This window comes from Crotalus tigris, unplaced genomic scaffold (assembly GCF_016545835.1).
Source record: "Crotalus tigris isolate CLP2741 ecotype Arizona unplaced genomic scaffold, ASM1654583v1 scf7180000017571.3126492, whole genome shotgun sequence".
Classification (NCBI taxonomy): domain Eukaryota; kingdom Metazoa; phylum Chordata; class Lepidosauria; order Squamata; family Viperidae; genus Crotalus; species Crotalus tigris.
Genome location: NW_024096482.1, coordinates 1,025,890 through 1,049,728, shown reverse-complemented (window position 1 = coordinate 1,049,728; position 23,839 = coordinate 1,025,890). Strand labels below are relative to the sequence as shown.

Here is a 23,839-nt window from a genome sequence, read left to right as displayed (position 1 = left end):
GACCTTCTATCTGAGGCACTGTTACCACCAAACCAAAGAGTGATGCGGTTTGTTAAAACACTATCAATTGTGCCTCTGTAAAAAGTGGCCAGGATGAAAGGAGAAAGATGTGCTCTCCTCATTTGATGCAGGAAATGCAAACACTGGTTTGCACCCTTCACTAAATATAATGTATGAAGAGACAGATGTTGGTTATCTCCCCTCCCAGGTACTTAATACTATTGACTATCTCCACAGCTGCAAAGTGGAGTATGATACAAAGTGGATTATGACCATGCTGACTAGGTTATTTTTATTGCACCAATCCACTAAAACCTCCCTATAAGAATCTTCGTTATTATCCTGGATAAGACCCACCACTGCTGTTCATCCACATATTTCACAATAGGATTTGTAGCAGACTTAGCACAGCAGTCATGAGTCATCAAGACAAACAGTAATGGACTCAAAACACAGCCCTGTGGAAAACCTGTACTCAAAAAGATGGAATTGGAAACTTTTCTTCCAATTTGCACAAACTGGGACCTATCAATAAGGAAGTCAAGTATCCAGTTACTTAAGGAAGTATTAAAACCTAATAGGCCCAATTTGTTCACCAAATGCTGAGGAATGATTGTGTTGAAGGGAGAACTAAAATCAACAAATAGCATTCACATGTGAGCATTCTTCTCCTCTAGGTGTGCCAAACTAAGATGAAGCACATAAGAAAGTGCATCTTCTACAGAGCGGTTCTTCTGATAAGCAGACTGTAATGAGCCAAATGTAGGGGGAAGGCATGAAACAATATAGTCCTTTACCATTCTTTCAAAACACTTCATCATAATGGAAGTGAGTGCAACTGCACAGTAATCATTAAGGCATGTAATTATAGATTTTTTGGGGGGACTGGTAGTCTTAAAACATGATGGAACTATAGCCTGATGCAACAAAAGATTGAAGATGTCTGATCAGCACACCCCTTAAGTACTTGCCTAAGGATATTATCAGGACCCTTTGACGTGTTGACTTCCTTAAGATCTTCCAAACTTATATCAAACTTAAGCACTGTTCATCAGGAAGGGGAACAGTCTTTCTTGTAGGAACGTTATTTGAAGCCTCAAATCATCCAAAAAAACCACGTTGAGCTTATTTAGAAAATCAGCGTTACTCTTATGTGTCAGGGAAGCTGCCTTATAATGAGTGATAACCCGGATACCTTGCCACATGCGTCTAACAATTACAATTACAGGATTTAATATTAGGCAGTGCTATTACGAGAAGCAGTCCAGGACAAACATAGCCCGCGAAGACAGAAGATGAGCTCATGGTTAATGTTGGCTTCGTTGGTGGCATGGACTGGGGGGGAGGGGAAGGAGAAGGCGGGGATTCCCTTTTCCAGCTGGAGTAGGCAGAAAAGGGGATTCCCCCTTCCAGAATGCTCGGAAGTTCGGGATTGTTCCGAGTGACGTCACAGGAGGTTGCTCGCTGGTTGGAGAAAGAGGTGTTAGAAGAGCAGGGAGGGTCCACGAAATTACGTTCTGGGCCTCTTGAAGGCAGCGGGCATCCCTGCTTAGCCCTCTTCGGGGTGATACCCCCCCCAGCCTCTCTCTAGACCGCTCTCGGACAGGAACCCTCCTCCTCCCTTCCAGTCGCCTCTCCAGCTCCTGGTGGTGGCGGCTGTTTACTGAACTCTCGCGAGGTTTCAGCGCAGGACATCGCTGCTGCGGCTCGAAGCGGCGCCATTTTGGGATGGACTGACTGGTGCGAGGAGCTGTGAGCGCGGCGGGCGAGAAGAGGCGGCGGCAAAAGGACCTTTCAAATTCGGGGGTCCCACTTTGTCTGGGAACTTTGCCGGTAAGTGGGACCCACCCGTCAACCTCTTCTGCTCGGCGGGCCGAGGGAAAAAGTAGCATTGAAATGATGTTTGCGTGTACTGGGGGGGGGGCCGCTGGAAAGCTGTGAGGGGGAAGGCACGTCCCCAGGGAAGGCGGAGAGCTGGGTCAAAGTCCGCGGGGATGGCGACAGCCTTTCTCCTGGGAGCTGTTGCCGTCCCGAAGGCTCCTCTCTGCCCGCCCAAAACCGAAGCGTGTGGCCTTTTCGCCCCCTTCCTCTTCCTTCCGGGGCCCTCTGACCCGATGGCGCGGTTCTCTTTGGCCTTAGCCTCGTTCAGACAAAGGTCCGAAAAGCGTTTGCGAAGAAAGGGACTAGCAATGCCTCTTCTGCATAAATTTTAGGGAGCCAGGTGAGGAAACAAGGACTTGTGCTCTACTTTACCGGAATCCAGATTGGCGGTCGGAAGGGGGGGAAGCGCGCTCTCCTGGGTTCAGCAGGCGAAAGCGGCGGGCTCGGTTTTTCCCGACGTTCTTCCTCCTCTCGGGGATTTTACTTTCTTTTGCTTCGTGGAGTTGCAACCCGAGCCCTTTTGGATTTTCTCACGAAAGTAAGCTCGTGGAGGAAGGGTCTCGGGTAACCGTGTATCCCCTCTCCTCCCCCCTCCCGATCTTCCTATTGTTTGGTCTGGTTCTGCACTTTATTGGATAAAAGAACTCGATCCAAAGCCTCGTCCTTATCGGTTTTCCCGTGGCCTTTTCCCCCATGGGAGATTCTCCCCAACCTCCTTTGCTGCTGAATTCAGCACGCATGATCCGTCTTCGAGTGCCTAAACCTATCTTTTTAACGGGGAGGGAAATTTTGGATATATTTAATAGTTCATCACTTCTCGATGTTATTTAGAGAGGAAAATTGACTTACAGCGTGTTTTGTCTCTTGTGCCTCTTCTAGGTAATTCTCTAGTTTTGAACGTCGGGGTTATTTTTCATTGCCTCCGATTAAATGAGGAAAAGCTTTTTCAATTGAAAGGACAATATTTACTACCATGGAGTCGATATGTTCAGTCACTTTCCACTTCGTGTTTTTCTGAAATCTTCAGAACCTACTGTAATCCAGAAAACTTAAGAACTTTTGAAAATTTTCCCCTTTTCATTGAAGACGCCTTGGACTAATTTTTGTCCCTATGGAATGGATAATATAAACTTCTTAGGCTCTGCATATTTCTTTCAAAACTTTATTTTTCAGTTCACAGAATTCAGGAAAAATTGAGATTGACTTATTTTGCCAATTATATTTAGAAATTAGCTGTAGCTTCTAATTCTTCTCTTTTTGGTTATAGTTGATGGCAACTCTTATTTAAATTTTTAGGAGGGTTAATATTGCTGCTTGCAGTGAACCCTATTTCCTATATGAAGGCAATGGACTTTATTTTTCATTTGCATTTGTTTTTTATATAAAGAAGCATTATGGAAATATTGAGATAGCTGCTGTGTGCACATGCCTGAATTAACTCTTAGCAATGCTCCTCATTTCAGATGTGGAATTTGTTCTGTTCTTTATGTCATAAAAGGAGTATTTATTTTTTTATAGAGCTGATGCTCATTATCGTGCAAAATACATGGAATAGAAAAGTGAAGAAACTTCAGAAAACAAGCTACTAAAATCAGACTTGTTTGCTTCAAGAAATAAATTGGCCAGAGTCCTTATATATGAACAATGGGTAGCTGATTTTGGAGAGTCAGCTGTTTGCTATAGATGTAGTACCATTAAGAAGCTCAGGATATTTCAAGGGAAGAAAACCTGGAAAACAAATTGTGAGAAGTCGATGCCAATCTCTGCAGTACTCTTGGATTTTGTAAGTATTGATCCAAATACTCATTTTTGTAGACTTTAAGACCATTCATGTTGCTTGCTTGTCCTACTACAGCAACTTTTCTTTCTCAGAGGAATAGCAGTACATAATATTAAATTGAATATTTAAATATGCAGCTTGATTAATGCATGGATGTTTGAAAACAATGAATTCAAGTTGAATTTCTTATATTTTACATTTAATGTTGGTGTTCAGAAATAAGGTGTTCATATTCACATGTTCTGTTCAACTTTTTTCAAATAGGAAAAAATTTATTTCTGTTCCCTGTTTCCAACTTTTCCTTACACATGCATTTATATTGTGGCATATTAAAGTGTCTTATAATATCTAACCTGAGAAACAGGTTTAATAAAGCAAGTTATTGACATTGAAACCGGATGTTTGAAAAAGTGCAACCTTTTAAAAACTCAAGTGTGGCTGTTAAATTATATTTGTAAGTTATATTTGTAAGTTTTGTGTGTGCTAAGACCATCACTGGGATGTAATAGTAATATTAGCATAGAAACAATTTTTACTAATGTGAAAAATTGAAGCAACTGTTAGGAAGTTTTCTGCTGCTATAACAAACTTTTGCCATTGCACTCGATCCACTAGCCTTTTCTATATCAATCTAAATGTATGTCTGAACTGTAGAAAAGCTTATAGAGATCTGGAATCTTAGAACCATCTTGTTTATAGATTAGTTAATACTTGTGTTGCAGTACAGTATTTCCTATATGTGTGAGTTGTAAGACTTTACTCAACAAAGATTTGCTATTAAAACCTTTTTGCTACCTTTTTTAGATAACATTGCTGAGCCAAATGTGGAAACTTGGTTGCCTCCATAGTATTTCATTGTCTCTTCCCTATCTAGATTATATTAGTGATGGTTTCCAGAGTCTTGTAGTAAGGTTAATAATTGGTGTTGCAAAGGACCAAAGGCAAGGTGTAGAATCTTGTTGTACAAAATAGAATTAGAATTGGTTCTAATTAGAAATAGAATTAGTTCTTAGATTTTAACTGGGCTTTCAGAACATCTGTAGGCTAATTTGATATCACTGAGAACTGATAAATAGTGATTTTTAAATTTGTATTTGGTTTGTATTTCTGTTTAACAAAGCTGCACATTTAATTAGGACAGAGCACACTTGATTGTTTAATGCTTCAATGTTTTAAATCTTGCAGGTTTATTTTCAACAGAATCCAGTGCTACCTCATATAAGATGGACAAAGCAATCTAATTCAGAAGTAAGTATCATTTATTGCAGTTTGTATGGATTTCCTGTTTCTCAGTATAAATTACATATACTTAATAAAACATAGTTTGAAATATTTAAACAGTAGTTTTAAATAATTTCCTATAGTTACCAATTTAATGACTTTAAAGCCTTAAATCAGATATTAAATGTATCTTGCAAATAACTTTCTTTAGTGAGTACATAGCATTTTTTACATTCAAAGATAAATAGAATTTAAGTTGGAATTTCCTTTTTACAACTTTATACTTTCATGTTTCTGTATTGTTTAAAGCATATCTTTCCCTATATTTCTACTTCCTGACAAGTATACAATATAATTTGTGGATCTTTGGTTTTGGTTGGTATTTAGACTTTATCGAAAGGTTAGAATGGAGGACATGTATTCATATTATTTAAAATGACTATGCAGTGCTTTGGATTTGATTCCAAGGAAGCATTTCAGAGTAGTCATGTAATGCTCTGAAATGTTTAAAGCAGTTGTGTCTTTTCCCAGAGTCATGAAATAGCTTTGATGGGTAGCTGTGCAGTCTAGAAAAAAGAATAGCTGCTGGGGTATTGCAGAAAAGTATATTCATGCTTCTGAAACCTGTTTTTCAGTTTGAAGTTAAAGGGCCATGTGACCTTAATTTATTATGTGCAACTTAATAAATTAACCAAATGTATTTGGGGACTTGATCCCAAGAGATATGTATATCATTTTGCTCTCGATGTGCATTTGAAAACGCATCTCAAAATTTGAAGCTGCTTGTTATATTTTTAAATTAAAGAAATTAAATTCTTAATGGGGCATTAGTTTCAAACATTCACAGGAAAAATATAGCATTTTGACAAATTGTGGTATTTCTAATTTCCATTTTTCATGGTTCTAGAATGAAACATTTGTATGTAAAATTTGTGGCATGCTATCTTATTAGTTGCAGACAGTCCTTGCTTAACAATGTTAATTGTGACCAGAAACTGGCATTAAGAAATGCAGTCACAAATTGAAAAATCATGTGATTGTGACTTGCAACTTCCTGCTAGCTTCCCCATTGACTTTGCTTGTGGGAAGCCAGCAGGGAAGGTTGCAAATTGTACTCACATGACTACATGCAATTACAAAACAAGAAATGGTTATAACTATCACTAGTTCAGCGCCATCATGGGTTTGAATAGTTAGTGAATGTTTGATAAACAAGGACTGCCTGTATCTGTCTCAGAATTTCAGCGAATGTAAAGAAGCATGTATACAAATGTATACAAAATCTTAGGGTCTTTTTAGTTTAGTTCTGTTAGGATTCATATTTATAAATTTTTGTAGCTGAAGCAAGAAGTTAAGGATAAGACAGAACAGCAGAACATGTGGGAACACTTTTTTCAGATATATATGCTGTTGCAATTAAGAGTAGATAAGGAAACAGTGGTGAAATGAGTTGCAGTTCTTGTCAGTTGCAAACACAGTAACTTTTAATTCCATTAAAAAGACTATGAATACATTTTCCAGACCAAATCCTTTCTTGTTCATGAATTCATTGTATAGCCTTAGGCGACTATCAGCTGCCATCCCATCTGCAGTACTAGAGATAAGTCTCATTTTTCTAAAATGGCTGTGAGGATTATTAAGATAAATACTTTAAAAAGGCATAAAAACTTCAAAAAAAACCCCAGTGTTTAATATTTTATGACATTTGTATTCTATATTTTCTCCAGAATTCTCCAGAGAATCATGTCTCTATTAACAGAGTAGGAAACATGTTTTATCTGAAGTTTTATATACTAAATTTAATTGTTTGGTAAGTCTTTCAATTTGAGCTGCTCATCTCAAAGTGGATTGTTACTACTGTGTTGTTGGGTGTTTAGGTGAATGATGTCCCTATTGAAGTTTGACTGTAGGCAATATATCGACTTTTAAAGGAGGCTTTCTATATTTAGGAGTGGGGGTTGGATTGAGAAAGATTAATTAGACACAAAGAAAAAATATTCTTTAATTTTTTAAACAGCAGTAAGATTTCAAACAGATCGAGCTTTTTGAAGTGGAAAACATGAAAATGAAGTCACTAGATAGTCTTCATGTAGTTCCTCTAACCCAGGAAAAGGGTGGGGGGAATCTGCATTCAACCCTTTATTTTTTTCAAGTACTGTTAAGGGCAAGTCTTGGCTACCACAAGATAATGTATGATTTTGCTTGAGTGATAAACACGTTTTTTTTGGGGGGGTGTATATGTTTGTTTATTTATTTAGTTGTAATTGTGGAAAAAACAAAATAAATTGACAGGTTGCTCTGGTGAACATCTGGGCAGTAATTGCAGGATCCAATCTGGGTCGATCATGGTGACCAGAGGTTTTGCCTTCCGAGCTTTCAGACTTGTGCTGGAGACCATTGTCAGGGAATTTGTCTACCAGAATATGTGCTTTGAATTATTCTATGCATGGTATTTATGTGGTGCTATCCTATTGGTTGATTGGTGTGTTGATATCCAGCGATTGGCTGTTTTTTTTTTTTTTTTTGTGCTTCCAAGTCATCAGACTCCTAAATACCTGATAAGCTGGTGATAAATCACTCCTGTTGACTGGCCAGGGGCCCGTTTCTCAGGTTTCAATCATTTCCCTGGCTATGTTTGTATCTGCATGGCCAACAATCTTAGCAGCTGTGAAATTGAATGCATGTCCTTGTTTATTGCAATGAGAGGCTACCAATGAGTTTGGTTCTTGCTCTCTGACTGCTTGCTTGTATTCTTGCAATCTGGTGGTTAGCTTCCTCCCTGTCCTACATAGTCACAGGGGTTAGATTACATTAGAAATACCTTTCACCTCCAAGAGATCTTTGCAGTGCATGATTTGCCTTGTATGATAGCCTCTGTGTGATGTGCAGTGCCCACTTGCAGATGTCGGAAACTGCATTCCACTGCTTCTGAAATATTTTTGATGTGTGGCAGGATGTGCCATATAGTTGGTGTTATACCTTCTTCATTTCTGTTCCTTGTGTGTTGTTAGGCAACTTGTAATAAATGCTTATGGCTACCCATTTTGCCTGAATTATCCATGTAAGTATCTTCTCTTCAGTTGGGTAGTACAGTGGGTTCTCACTCTGCCATATAATGTTCTGATGCACCTTTTTTGGGTGACAGTGGATGATTACTGTTGAAACTAAGAATGTGTTTCAGTAATTTTGTAATTGGGGTTTGTTTCATTAATTTCTTATTAAAAAGAAAGTATTTATAAAAAAAGGTCATTTTAGGTTACATGTAAAGAACCTGGTAGATTTGAATAGAATGCCAGATCTTCAGCTTCATAGAGTCTTTCATTAAAATATTAAAATAGACACACAAAAATAGTCTAGTCTAGTGGGGTAAACTGTGATATACGTGAGGTTTTATAAGTAATTTAGAGGTCATCATTGAATTATTGGCATTCCTCACTGCCCTTTTCTCTTTGTTCTGCCCAATCCATTGCATTTAGGTCGTGAATGGTACCACACTATGTTGTCCATTCCCTGAGTTAGCAACCTATGATGTTTGAGATACACGTGTATGTATTGTTTAAATATACTCCTAATATTCAACTTAGTTTTTGCAGAATGTTTGTTAAATAATACTTAGTAATACATTATTTAACCGAGATGATTTAGTGCAGTGTTTCTCAACCTTGACAATTTTAAGGCATGTGGACTTCAACTCCCAGAATTCCACAGCCAGCAGTGCTGGCTGTGGAATTCTGGGAGTTGAAGTCTACATGCCTTAAAATTGTCAAGGTTGAGAAACACTGGTTTAGTGGTTAAAGAAGCTGAGCTTGTCAGCTGCTGACAGCCTGGATTCGAGACCCAAGCTCTGTGCAATTGGATGAGCTCCCTTTACTTGCCCCAGCTCCTGCCCACCAAGCAGTTCGAAAACATGCAAATGCAAGTAGATTAATAGGTACAACTTTGGTGGGAAGGTAACAGTAACAAAAGAGATAAAAGAAAAGGAAGACACAGAGTACTGTCTAATATGGAATAAGTGGTATGACTGGTTAGAAACTAAAAATAATAAAGGAGAATAAATGTGGAAAGTCAAAAGTGGAAAATGTGTGTATAATAATATATAGCAATAATAATATGTATTATTTTTAGTATGAGGTATAGTATGAAAGAAGAAAAATGTAAACAAACAACGGACAACAAGGACAAATATTTCTAAAGAGGAATAAGGGGGGAAAATGTAAATAATAGATTACTGTTACAAAATTGCTGTTAAAAAAGTATACGCTGTGTGTGCATGTGTGTTATGCTTTGTTTAAATTTTTTTTTTTTAAAAAAACTGTTCTGTACATTTTTGGCATAAAGCCATGCTAGCCACATGACCATGAAAATTGTCTTTGGACAATGCTGGCTCCCTCAGCCAAGAAATGGAGATGAGCACCATGCCCTGGAGTCGGTCATGACTGACAGGGAAACCTTTACCTTAGTGATGTGCACTTGATGTTGTTGGAAGCCCCAAAATGTTTGGATTATTTTTCTGGAGTGTGCTGATTTGGTTATCTTTTGGGAGGGTTTTTCCAATAATTAAATAATAAATATTCTTGGGCGAAGCAATGTACAGATAGTTCTTGGTTAACAATTCATTCAGTGACCATTTAAAGTTACAGTGGTGCCAAACAAATGGTAGTTATGCCCTGGTCTATGAAGTTATGGCTGTTGTAACACTCCCACAATCACACAATCAACATTTGGGTGCTGTGCACTTATGATAACTTGCACTTATGATTGCAATGATTGCAGGGGCACTTCCACTCCCCTCTCTTCACCCACCTATCTCTTGCCCATATCTGACCTTTTGGCCTCCCTGTGCTCCAGTTGCCCTCCTGCACAGCTGGCCTTTTTGCTCCCAGCTGACCTTTGCGACTTTCTTCCTCCCGTGTCCAACCTGGTCCTTCATGAGGCAAACTATTACGATATAATGGTTGCAAGAATCTACTTACTGCAAGCTTTATGAAAATAATGTGTTGACTGTTCAGATTCAGCATAGGTTATCAAATATAATTTATCTAGATATATTTTTAGATTGTACAAGGCATTATACCTTTCTTCAATTTTATATCCACAAGAATACTGTGATGTACAGTGGATAAAACATAATACCTTTCTTAAAGTGGTACAGAATGGATTTTTGTGCTGAATTTGAACTTGAATGGGTCTTATTGGTCTTCTTTGGAGAGGTAGTTTGGTCTAGTGGTTAAGGCAGCAGGATAGAAAGTAGGAGACTGAATTCTAGTCCTGCCTTAGCCATGAAAGCCAGCTGGTTGACTTTGGCCCAGTCACTCACTCTCAGCCCAATCCACCTCACAGGTTTGTGACGGGGGGGGGGAGAAATAGAAAGGTGTCTTGATATCGATATATTTGCTCCCTTGAGTCATTTGTGAAAATAATAAGGCAGGATGCAAATAAATAATCATCATAATTACTGCATTAAACAGTGATGGTTTTTTAATCCCATAGGCTGGCAAGCTGTATGAGAGGAGCAGCTATTCCTGCTGAGTACTTTGCAGGAATGGCTGTGAAACTAGTCTATACAACTATTATGCAAATATGCCATCTGTATCTGAGGGAGGGATGCCTTGGCTAGGAAGATGCTGGCTTACTTGGAGAGGAAAGTGTGGATAGTAACATCCTAGTGATGAATCCGAGAGGAAGATACATTGGGAGATGGATGGATAGTAGGCCACTTTCGGGGAAGACAGTCTTGGTGTCTTAAATTGATTTGTGTTCCAGTTTCTTAGATTTCCCCAATATCTGGTCATCAGACCCCCTGTCTTGCTGTTTAGTGCCTGGTTGGTTTGTATTAAAATTCACCTCATGTAGGAGTTAATAATGAAATAGAAAGCTGGCCTGGTGCATATAACTGTAGCATGGCTGGGTATGGAAAAGAGGTTTCCCTTTTGGGCATAGTCCAGCCAGGTGTGGCAGTATATTGGTGTGGTGACCACATGATGTGGATAAGTCATATTATCCTTCCCTTATGATCTGGTAATTCTGTGAACATTTGAAAATTTTAAGTGACTGCTACTTACTACAGGAAAAATGGATTTGATTTGTCTATCTCAGGCATGTTATTGATCATACTGGATTTCAGAGGGAACACTGGGAACTTCTGGGGGCTTTGATAAACAATTTATCAGAGGCTTTAGTTGCTGTTTGGTATGCAAGGACAACATGTGAGGACATCTCTGCAACCCCTTCCTGTATACACATAGTCCTTGACATATGATCAAATTGAGCCCAAATTTTTTGTTGGTAAAAAAGGCAGTTGTTAATTGAATTTTGCCCTTTTTATGTCATTTTTTATCACAGTTGTTAAATGAATCACTGCAGTTGTTAAGTGAATCACACAGTTAAATGAATCAATTCCTCCCCCCCCCCGACTTTGCTTATGGGAAGCCAGTTGGGAAGGTTAGAAATGGTGATCACACGACCAAGGGATGGCGCAACTGTCATAAATACATGCTGGTTGCCAAGTGCCTGAATTTTGATCATGTGACCATGGGCTTGCTGCAACTGGTCATAAATTACTTTCTTCAGTGCTGTTGTAATTTTGAACAGACACTAAACGAATGGTTGTAAGTTGAGAACTACAAACACTAGCCTTGGAGCACCTTCTGATTTTTAAGAAGAGTCTGGACACAGAGTGAGAGAATAGGTGCCTAGATTGCACCTGGAGGAAAACAAAGTACAAATCTGACTGAGTACAGGTAAAAATGTTTATTAAGATTACCTTGTGGTGTTAATAGTAGCAAAATGTTGTTGTTTTTCTAGTCATTGCATCAGCATATAGCCAGCCAATGCATGCTTAGGTTGACATAGATCCTTTTGGGCATGGGTCTCCAACCTTGGGTCTGTGGTCTAGTGCCAGGCCACAGCCCATTTGGAACCAGGCCGTGAAAGTAGTCATCCAGCATGCGTGTGAAGCTGCATTTCTAAAAGCGCGATGTGTGCATGAAATCATCCCTTCTCCCCCCTCCCTCTGCTGCTCCTGCCATTGCCTCCGTCGGGCGGAAAGGTTGCGGAGCTGTACTGTGGGGAGATTTTGAGTCTGTTGTTACATCCATGTCCCTCCTAATTCATCAAGGCCATAATGGAAAGTGGAAGTGAGTGTAGTTGGACTGAGACAATGGTTAATTAATCCTTATATGAAGAGGCAATCTTCTCAAAAGAACATTGCTCGACTTGGCAGTACTAGACAATTTTCATCCAGTTTCCGTCCTTTTCTTTTTAGGAGGGGCTATAAAGAAGTGATCAGGTTGCAACTTCGGAGGGTTCTGAATAATACAGATTGCATGGACCCTTTTCATTCAGGATTCAGGCATGGTCATAGTATGGAGACAGCATTGATTTCCTTTGTAGATAACTTCTAGAGCAGGGGTCCCCATTCCAGGGTCCGTGGACCGGCACCGGGCTGTGGCATACCAGCAACCGGGCCACGTAAACAAGTGAAGCCCTATCCGCTGGATGCAGGCAGCACACAAAACCACACTCCCTCTGGTCTGCAGAAAAATCTTTCTCCACAGAACCGGTCGCTGGTGCTCAAAAGTTTGGGGGCCTCTGTTCTAGAGGGCTTGGGATGGTTGTATAGCTCAGTATTGGCTTTCTTGGTTTCTAGGTGGATTTTAAATATAATTGATGGTGGTATTTGGCTCATTTTCTTTTCATATTTTTGGCAATGTAAAACTCACCAACTCCGTATTATAATGAAACAAAATTTTAATTGTCAATTCAATCTCCAATATTTTTATTACATTGTAAAATTAAATTTTACTAAACTATATAATCTTCAGAGTATAGAGAGTTAACTTTAAACTGTAAATGTTAACTTCTGTAAGAATATACTTCCTTTCTTGGAAACCAGTTTACCAAATTGTGGGAATATGTTTTGATATCCAGAAGAACTGTACCTTAAAAGTAAATCTAATGTGTAATTCAGTTCTGATTAGATCAGTTCTGGACTTTATATGCTTTCACTTTTTCTATATATGAGATCTGTATTTTAACTACATGGGATATTCTAATGTGAATAGATTCTTAGTATTGAATCAATTTATTATAGCCTATGATTTTGGTCAATCCTTTTAACGCATTTACTATGGTTCCTAATATATATTCTTTGCTTAAAGCTTAATAGTTCTAGTTTTTTTAAAGTGATTTTTATAATTAATAAATAATTGGAGATATATTGGAAAACTGTAATCACCATGAAAATCTAGATCTTTTGTTCAATTATTTGTACTTCACTATTTATAATTCTGGGATCCAGATCAAAATGGATTTTTACCAGGACGACAAATAAAAAATAACATGAGGATAATACTGAATACTTATGAAGTTCATCCTGAAAGACAAGCTACACTGGTTTTTCTTGATGCTCAGAAGGCATTTGATAATTTGAATTGGAATTTTATTATAACACAATTGTACTATATGGATTTTGGGACAAAATTTGGAAAGATGGTTGAGAAAATATATACTAAACAAACAGCTAGCGTAATTATAAATGAGGAAATGACACAAAAAATTGATATAACCAAAGGAGTAAGACAAGGATGCCCACTTTCCCCTCTTCTATTTATTTTATTATTAGAAATACTTCTTACAAAAATCAGAGAGGACCAAGAAATAAAGGGTTTAAAAATTAAAAAGGAAGAATATAAAGTCCAGGCCTTTGCTGATGATTTGGTATTTATTTTGGAAGATCCATTAGAAACCGGCTTTAAATTGATTCAAAAAATAGAAGAATTTGGTGAGGTAGCTGGACTTAAGATTAATAAGAATAAATTCAAATTAATAACAAAAATTTTTACAAAGGCACAAGAAAGGGAATTGGAAGATAAAACAAAGATAAGTATAACCAAGAAAATAAAATATTTAGGGATCTGGCTTACAGTGAAATGTTCCTCTATTAAGGAAGACAATTATGATAAAATACTACACCAGATAAAGATTTAGAAAATTGGGAAAATTTTGCAAATTTCATTTTTAGGGAGGACCGCTACGGTCAAAATGAATGTATTGCCAAAAATATTTCTGTTCCAGGTTATTCCAATAAAATTAGGGAAAACATTCTTTGAAGAATTAAATAAATTGATCACTAAATTTATATGGCAAAGGAAAAAACCCAGGATTAAATTAAAACTCTTGCAAGATACGAAAGATAAAGGGGGATTGGCGTTACCAGAGTGGGAAATATACTACCAAGCATCGACCTTAACTTGGCTAAAAGATTGGATGGATTTGAAAAATACTAGAGTTTTAACAATAGAAGGACATAACTTGCAAGCAGGGTGGAAATGCATTCCTGTGGGACGAAAAACATAAAATACACAGATACTTTCAAAGACACATAATTAGAAATGCATTGCTACAGACTTGGGAAAAAATAAAACAAAAACATTATATATGAATTCCAATGTGGTTATCCCCAACAGAAGCTTTGAAATACCCAAACCTATTGGATATAAATAAGATAATTAGATACAAGGAATTAGTAAATGAAAAGGGAAATTTGAAAACAAAACAAGAATTGGAACAAGACATTGGCAGAGAGATTGATTGGTGGACATTTACACAAATTCAATCTAAATATACAGAGGACAAAAAATTATATGAAATCCAAAAAGAGCCGCAAGAATTGGATAAAATTATACATGGAACAAAAATAAAATTAATTAGCAATTTATACAAATACCTATTGAGATATAAAATGGAAGACGAGGTTGTCAAAGACACAATGATTAAATGGGCAAAAAATTTCGGATATAATATAGAATTGGAGAAATGGGAAAAAATATGGCAAATAAATATAAAATTGACTATGTCGGTGGCATTCAAGGAAAACCAGTTGAAGATGTTTTACAGATGGCATCTTCCACCAGCAAAGCTTGGCAAGATGTTCCAGAACAATTCGCCAACATGCTGGAAATGTAAAAGAGTACATGGAACATATTATCATTTATGGTGGACATGCCCAGTTGCAAAAAAATACTGGTCTACAATAAGAAAATGGATCCAAGAAATAATAGACTAACCCGTAGACTGGAAACCAGAGATCTTTTTGTTGGGTATTTTAAATAGAAAATTTAGTAAAGAAATATGGTACTTAGTTTTACATATAATAACGGCGGCAAGAATTTTCCAGCACAGTGCTGGAAAAATGAGAATATACCATCAGAGGAAGAAGTGATAAGAAAAATCCTGGACTGTGCTGAGATGGACAAATTAACAAAAGAGATAAAAGAAAAGGAAGACACAGAATATTATATAATATGGAACAAGTTCTATGTCTGGTTGGAGACTAGAAATAATAGAGGAGAATAAATATGGAAAGGTCAAAAGTGAAAATATGTGTATAATGTATAATAATAATATGAATTATTCTTAGTAAGAAGTAGAACATGAAGGAAGAAAAATGTAAATAAGAAATAACGGGGCTGTAAGGACAAATATTCTAAAGAAGAATAAGGGGGAAATGTAAATAATAGATTACCGTTACGCAATTGCTGTAAAAAAAAGGAGTATAGTGTGTGTATGTATGTTATGTTTTGGTTTGTTTTGTTTTGTCTTGTTGGTTAAAAATAAAATTAAAAAATTAAAAAAAAATAATTCTGGGATCCTCGGTGTTCTCTGCAGGCATCTGTGTTGTGGCACTTTTCCTTGTAGAAGAGCCCCTCCCTGAGTCATTGGTGGAAAGAAACACAGTAATATAGTGGTTAACTGTTTACAATTTGCTATTATGCTTTGCTTAGTTTTAATTTTATTCATACTGAAATTAGTTTCTTTTATTAGATTTGGCCTGCATGCTAATCTTTTTCAGTTAGCATCAAGGTAGGTCAAAAGCCGAACATGAATTTGCAGTTTTAACACAATTAGAACAGAGTCCAGATCATAGAATATAGTATGGTATTTATATTCCAGTGGTAGTAAGAATATATCCACATTCAATTCTACCTGCTATATTTTTAGAAAAATAATTGTTTATTTTGCTCTTCATAACCATGTAGATCAATCTTTTATAATCAGAGGGCCAGGATTGGCCTTTGATTAATGCACTGATAACTATGTTGCAATAAGTTAATAGGGTCATTGCAAAAATAAAGTTTGATTCAATTAAATTTTAAATTAAATGCTGTTAATAGTCACTTATATGTAATTAAGTGCTTTTACCTCTGGCTCATAAAAAACATCTTGGTAGCATCTTTTGAAGGAACTCAAAAGTGTGTGAGAATTTTTGTACCAATATGTATGCTAACAAGATTGTTAAAGATGGGGAGAAACTAGAGTTGGCTTTATGGGGCATGGTTGAAAGAGCTCTCTGTCTTTAATCTGGTTAAGAGAAGTTTAATGAAATGTATAAGGTAATGCTTTTAAAAAGTCTTGTGCATAGGATGGACAATAACGAAAGAGCAAAAGCAAAATAATCAGTTATACAGGTAACTTCAGAAACTTTTTGCTAGTCACAGGAAACAATATCAGAAAATATTGGAAGAAACTTTGTTATCTAAGAAAAGGGAAAATAATAAAAACAATGTATGGTTTGCCAAACACACAGTATTGTAAAAATTAAATGATTAATTATTTGGCTCTAATTTAGCACTGAGGTTACCTGTTCAAGAAATATAAAGCTAATGTTTGTGATGGATTTGATCAGTGGTTCTCAACCTTTTTAATGCCGTGACCCCCAACCGGTCATAAGTCAAGGACTACTCAACCGATCATAAGTTGAGGAATACTCAACTGGTGCAGCACCATTTGCAGAATGGGACTTTTGGTGGGCTCAGCAGGGCAGAGACAGCCTGGACAATTCCTATTAGCTTTTGAAAGCCAATAGAATTAGACTCTATTCAAGAGAGTCTATTCTATTGGCTTTCAAAAGCCAATAGAATAAAAGGGAGTAGCACAGCTAAGGAAAAGAGGGGAAAAAATGGTGGACTGCGTTGTTTGGCGACCCCCGTGAAATGGTCGTTCGACCCCAAATGGGGTCCCGACCCACAGGTTGAGAACCACTGGACTTGATAATACTATCTTTCTCCACTACCTGAGAATTTCTGGCAACATTGGAAAAAAATTTTTTTTTTACAACTTTCTCTGAGTCTTTTTAAAAGTGTCTTCTAAATATCCCACCAGCTAACAGAATAATAGCAAGAAGGGGATCTCTTTTGTAAAATATTTCCATAGCACCAACATTGCTATTTTTAAATTTCCAAGTCTTATTTTTTTTTTAAAAAAATCTTAATTTATCTGCTGAGATATAGTTCGTAAAAAAGGTAAAATAAAAATGGACATCCATGTACAGATAAAAATGTGGTTTACAGAACAGAGTTCCATGAATAACTGCCCCTAATCCTAATGTATAAATATATAGAACTTGTATGTGTTAATGTCTTTAGTGCAATAGTTCTTCAAAATTACAATACCTGATAATAGGAATCATAATCTAATAGCAGCATTAATTCAGAGTATGGAAACATTCTTAATCGTGTGATGGTATGTTACTAATCTTAGAGACATTCTAGTCTCAAAATGAGATAAATTTTTCTGTAAAGGTAATTTTCTGCAGATGGATGTAGTATATTTTCTGTTTAGTTAAATTATCTTTGTAGCATATACTTCTGAGTTGTTCAGGATATATGGCATTTGCAGAAAACTCCCTTCAGAATTCAGAGATGAAATCTGCTTAGCTTGACTGACAAAACTCCACCATGTGAATTTAGATAATTCTTAGCATTATCTAATGCAGGGATTCCCAGCCCATGCTCCGCAGCCCAGAACCGGGCCATGGGCTCTTGGCTAGCGGGCCGTGGAAACGACTGGTCGGTGCGCGCACGCATTCTGCACATTCCCCCCCACTCACGCTAGCACCCACGGCTTTGCGTATGCGTGCAGACATGAACGGGAATCCTAGCGTGGGGCGGGTATGTGCGGCCCTTTTACGTATGTGCAAGTGGGCTGCTAGCTGCCATGGGGGTGCATGGCTGTTCACGCATGTGCATGGTACCAGCGCATGCCACATGCATGAACAGGGCTGCTAGTGCCATGCCATTGTGTGTGACCCTGTGCACTGCATGCACACCAATTTTGAAGCTGCTCTCCTTTCCTCTGGACCTCGAGTCCGGAGAGGTTGGAGACCTCCGATCTAATGCAAACATTTTTTATTAGTTTATAATATAAAATTCAAACATACAAAAACAAATAATAGGAGAAAAAGGAAAGGAAAAGTATAGAAAAGAAGAGAAAAAGAAAGAAAAGGTATTGACTTCTGATGGCTAATTGACTTGCTTTGATAAAAGAAAAAAACACAATTACTTTTGTTTCTACTTAGAAACCGCTTCTGAACTTTGTGCTTGAGGTGGAAAAAAAATGAAAATTTGATTTTAGGTTTTACTGATTAGATCAGTGGTTCTCAACCTTCCTAATGCCGCGACCCTTTAATACAGTTCCTCATGTTGTGGTGACCCCCAACCCCCCATCCAACTGGCTGGGGAGGGGGGCAGGAAGGCCGCTCCGCCGGCTCCGCTCAGCCTGGTTGGAGAAGCGTCATTCCTCTCCCTCTTTCTTTCTCTCTCTTTCCTCTCTCTTTCTTTTTCCTCTATCTTTCCTCTTTCTTCGCTTTCTCTTTCTTCTCTCTCTTTCCTCCCTTTCTCTTTCTCTCTTTTCTTTCTTTTCCTGTTTCTTTTTCCTCTCTTTTTCCTTCCTCTTTCTCTCTTTCCACTCTCTCTCTTTCCACTCTCTCTCTTTCCTCTCTTTCTTTCTCTTCTTTCTCTTTCCTCTCTTCTCTTTCTCTTTCCTCTCTCCCTCTTTCCTCTCTTTTTCTCTTTCCTCTCCCCCTCTTTCTCTCTTTCCTCTCTTTTTCCTTTCTCTTTCTCTGTTTCCTCCCTCTTTCTCTCTCTTTCCTCTGTTTCTCTTTTTCCTGTCTCTCTTTCTCTCATGGCAGCATCGTTGGGGGTCCCTGCCGCCTCCAGCCCGGCTTCCGCTGTGTCCTCAGCCGAATGGGCGGGGAGAGGGAGCAGGACAGGAAGCAGCGGCTCTGGCGGCGGCACGGCACCATTGTCGGGGGTCCCCGCCGCCCCCGGCCAGGCCGCCGCCCCCGCCAGGACTCCACGCTGCCCAAACTCATCCTCTGTCCATTGATGGAGCTGCGGTGGGGGCTGGTGCCAGCTCTCTGCCAGCCTGGCTGCTCCCCCGCAGGTACCCCTCTTGCTCCGGCACTCGCCCGAGCCCCCCAGGGGCACCAGGAGGAAGAAAGAGAGGAGGTGGATGAGGAAACCATCGCCCCAGCCGGAACTCTGTGCTGCCCGGCCTCGCCCTCTGCCCATCCGATAGAGCCGTGGTGGGGGCTGGTGCTGCGCGGCCCCTGTCAGCCCTGCTACTCCCCCCCAGGCACCCCTCTTGCCCCGGCGCCTACCCGAGCTGCCTTGGGGGCAGCAGGAGAAAGAGGAGGGCAAGGAAGCCACCAGTGCCGGGCCCCAGGAGGCGGCTCTCCTCTCCTACCTTTGCTGCATCTCCTTCTTTCTTCCCGGCAGCCTGGACTCCGGTGTGCCTTCCCGGCCAGTGGGTCCAATGGTTGGGCTGGCTGGGGATCGCAGGGGCTGGTCTCCCTTGGGCTGCGGCTTGCGGGAGGGCTGGCCCGCTCAGTGGAGCCTCTAGTGGGCTGTTCCCAGCAGAGATCCTGGGGCTTCCCCGGGCGGCTCCAAGGCCGCGAGGTCCTGGCCACGTTTCTCCCAGGGGGTGGGGCACCTGGGTGCAGGGCCAATCAGGAGCCCTGCAGGAGGTAAGTCTGCCTGAGAGAGAGAGAAGGGAAGCGAAAGTCTCTCTCTCTCTCTCTCTCTCTGGAGGAGGCCATGTGGAGATGGATGCAGAGCGGTGTCTCGGTTCCTAAGACCATCGGAAATATGTGTTTTCTGATGGTCCTAGGTGACCCCTGTGAAAGGGTCATTCAACCCCCAAAGGGGTCGCGACCCACAGGTTGAGAACCGCTGGATTAGATAGCTTTGTTGTTATAGAAATGGCTAGTTTATACTATTATGTAAAAGTTAAAAGTTGAGGTTTTTTTTTTAATTAAAGAGTTTTATAAATTTTACAAAAAATAAGAAACAATACAAAAACAAAAAACAACATATACAAATAAAAAACAAACATTACCCAACAAAACCCCCCTTCCCCCACCCCTACCCAAACCCCCCCTTCCCCCCCCCAGGACCTCCCAGAGCAGAATATAGGCTTAATTAAAGAAAAAGTTAAAAAAATTTATAAAAAAAGAATATAAAATAGAAAATATATATATATATATATAAAGTTAAAAATTATGAAAAAACTATATAATATTTTTTATATCAAATTTAAATTGTATGAATTTTATCCATTTATCCCAAACAGCAAGAAATTTCTCTTGCGTTTGTCCCTTTAAGAAAGCCGAAATCTTTGCCATTTCCGCCAAATGAGACACTTTAAGAAACCATTCCTGCAATGTAGGCAAAGATTCCTTCTTCCAATATTGTCCTACTAACAGCCTCGCAGCTGTTATCAAGTTTAACATCAATATAACCTCCTTTGTGTCACAATCAGTAACTATACCTAACAAAAATAATTGTGGAGTAAATTTTACCCTCCTTTTAAAAATTCTCTGGATATTCCACCATATCTTAATCCAGAATGCTTTTATCTCTCTGCACGACCACCAAATATGATAATAAGTAGCATCCATACAACCACATCTCCAACATTTAGGTTGTAAGTCAGGGTACATAAAAGACATTTTTTGTGGATCAAGGTGCCATCTATAAAACATTTTATAAAAATTCTCCCTTAAGTTCTGTGCTTGTGTAAATTTGACATTTCTCACCCAAATAATTTCCCAGGTGTCCAATGGAACTGGCTCACCAAAATTCTGCGCCCATCTAATCATACAATCTTTAATTAGTTCCGTTTCTGAATCCAATTCAACTAAAACCCCATAGATCCTCTTAATGTGGGTTTGTCTTTGATCCTTCACTTGCTTAATAAGATTTTCATCTTCTCTGTAAAAACCCACCTTACAGTCCATCTTCCATCTATCTAATAATTGTCTATATTGGAACCAAGAATAAATAATATTTTCTTGTGCTAACTCTTCCCGTAATTTTAACTGCCAGTTTTGTCCATCCCATTTAAGTAACTGTCTATAGGACACCATATCCATTTTAACCCCTCTTTTTATTCCTTCTATTGCATGCCAAGGTACGGCCCATAATGGTACTTTAAAATCACTTTTGTAATATTTTCTCCAAACCCTAAGTAAAGAAATTCTTAAGATATGAGATTTAAAAGCCCAATCCATTTTTTTATTAAATATTAAATAGGCATGCCACCCAAAAAGTAAATTCCATCCCTCTAAGTGAAGTATATCAGAATTTGTCAAATTTACCCAGTCACTAACTAATGTTAAAACCACCGCATCATAATATAATTTCAAATTCGGCACCTTGAGTCCTCCCCTCTCACGGAAATCTTGCATAATTTTAAATTTAACCCTTGGCTTTTCCCCTGCCCAAATAAATTTATTAAGGCCTTTCTGCCACTCAGTTAAATTGATCTCATTCTTCAAAATCGGTATCATTTGGAACAAAAAGAGAAACTTGGGTAGAATATTCATTTTTATCACTGCAATTCTTCCCATGAGGGATAATTGCAACTTTTCCCAATTCTTCAAGTCTCTCTGTACCCTAACCCACAACCTTTCATAATTATTTTTAAATAATTTTGCATTAGAAACAGATAGCATCACCCCCAAATATTTTACCTTATTAACAATTTCAAAACCCGTCAAGTTAACCAAAGTCTGCTTCTCCCGACTAGTCATATTTTTAGGTAAAATTTTTGTCTTATTAACATTAATCTTAAAACCCGAAACCAAACCATAATTATGAATCAGCTGTAATAATTTTACTACAGAATAAGTAGGTTGCGACAAAGTGATGACCAAGTCATCCGCAAAAGCTCTTAACTTATACTCTTTTTTATTAACTTCTATTCCTTTAATTTCCTGCGACTCTCGAATTTTGATCAACAGTATTTCCAGTGTTAAGACAAACAGCAACGGTGATAATGGGCAACCCTGTCTAGTACCTTTCTCTATTGTAAAAACCTCTGACAAACCTCCATTAACGATAAGTTGTGCCGTTTGTTTTTGATATATTACCATAAGAGCTTGCAATATCTTTTCACCAAAATTCATCTCTTCCATTACTCTTAACATAAAATGCCAATTCAATTGATCAAAGGCTTTTTCAGCATCTAAAAATATCAGCCCTGCAGGAACTTGGTTGTTTTTATCTAAATATTCTAATAAATTAATAATTTGTCTGACATTATTTTTCATGTACCTTCCAGTTATGAACCCAGATTGATCTTTATGCACAAGGTGGTGCACAACCCTCATAAGCCTATTTACTAAGATTTTTACAAATATCTTGTAATCCACATTTAAAAGAGATATAGGCCTATAATTCTTAGGTAAAGTAAGATCTTGATCTTCCTTTGGAATCAATGATATAAAAGCAGTACGCCATGAGGGAGGAATCTCTTGACCCTGTAAAATGCCATTAAAAAGATCACCTAATGGTTGAGTCATCTCCTCCAGTAAAAAGTTGAGGTTTGATGTTACTGTCTTATTCTACTGCACGAAAGGGAGTTCGAAGTCAACATATTAATTTATATAAAAACCCTGGTTTACAGTAATAGTTTATAGGGAGCCATTTTAAAAAAAAATATAAATGGATATAAAACTTTTTGCCATATATGATTTGTTTAATAAATTTGATTGTGTTGCTTCTACGATGGGGATGGGGGGTTTATGGTTTTTATATTGTGGGGTTTTGATGTAAGCCACCCAGAGTTATTTGTGTGTGAGTTGGGCAGTCATATAAATTTGTTTAATAAATAAAAATAAATGTAGCACTATTTGTAGAAAAAACGCTCCTTGGCTTTTTCAACATGTGGAATCCAAATCAACCTGATGTATAAAATCTCCGTCAGCTACTGATTATGAACATTGAGCATATTCCTGCATTTTCTGTTAATTGTTCTTGGTAAACAGTTGCTTTATTTTTTTTTCTTTTTTTCAGAGCTTTTTAAAGGGCTTTGTGGGAAATCTCTTTTCTGGTAAGACTTGCCCCTTCATGGATGGAGTCATGCCCCTTGGGGCTAACCAAACCATTCTGTGCATGGAGAAAAGAACATTTTCTTTTGTTCACAGATAGAAAAGCAGAAGTGATCTGCCATTAAAGAGAATTCCTCTCTTTCACCATGCTCAGGTCACTGAATCGGAAAGGGAGTTTGCTGGACAGAATCCCTCTCCTCCCTGCAAGAAAAGAAAAATCACTTAATTCCAAATCATTGCACCTTTAGATATTACAAAGGTTGCGAGAAAAAATGAAAACCAATTTGGTATTGACCACACATTTTTATTTATTTCATGAATACTGCTAAAATATTAACAAAGCTGATTGTCAAAATATTGGCTCTTATGTTTTTGTGTGGAATTATGAATAGGGTTGATGTATTTAGACAGCTTTGGAGATCATTCCATTAGTTTCCCAAACATATTAGAAATTCAGCACATTGTTGAAAAAAAGCTATTCTGTGTTCTCTAACTTGGGAGCAACATATACTTAGTTGGGGAGTTGGCATGTCAACCAATTAGGAAGTGCTAAGAAATTCACTGGTCCCTATTAGAAAGGGAAAGAAGGAACAGGGCAGGCACAAAGAAAAATATGCCTCCAACTTTCTTCTTAAATTCAGAAGTTATCATTTGTTTTGCCTTTCTGCTTATGTTCAGCAAGCCTAGAGCTGAAAGAAATAACATGCTTTTGCCAATTGTTAGGGCAAGGAGAAAACATGTTCTCATTTTGCAGCTTCAGTATTAATTGCCAGAGCTTGTAAAGA

At 38.2% G+C, this 23,839-nt stretch overlaps 1 protein-coding gene across 3 annotated transcripts in view; it reads left to right on the top strand.

Annotated features, from left to right (window-relative positions):
- Positions 1–1,553: 1,553 nt before the first annotated feature.
- The window catches only part of GPBP1 (GC-rich promoter binding protein 1), a 36,477-nt gene continuing 14,191 nt past the window's right edge, over positions 1,554–23,839 (top strand). The window contains exons 1-3 of one of the 3 annotated variants that reach the window (XM_039355306.1): positions 1,554–1,833; positions 3,400–3,664; positions 4,847–4,909. The gene's annotated coding sequence lies outside the window, so the exon portion shown is untranslated. Of the gene's footprint in view, positions 1,834–2,760; positions 3,665–4,846; positions 4,910–23,685; positions 23,698–23,839 lie in introns of those variants that run through there. The other 2 variants (XM_039355298.1, XM_039355314.1) reach the window with 2 other exon arrangements.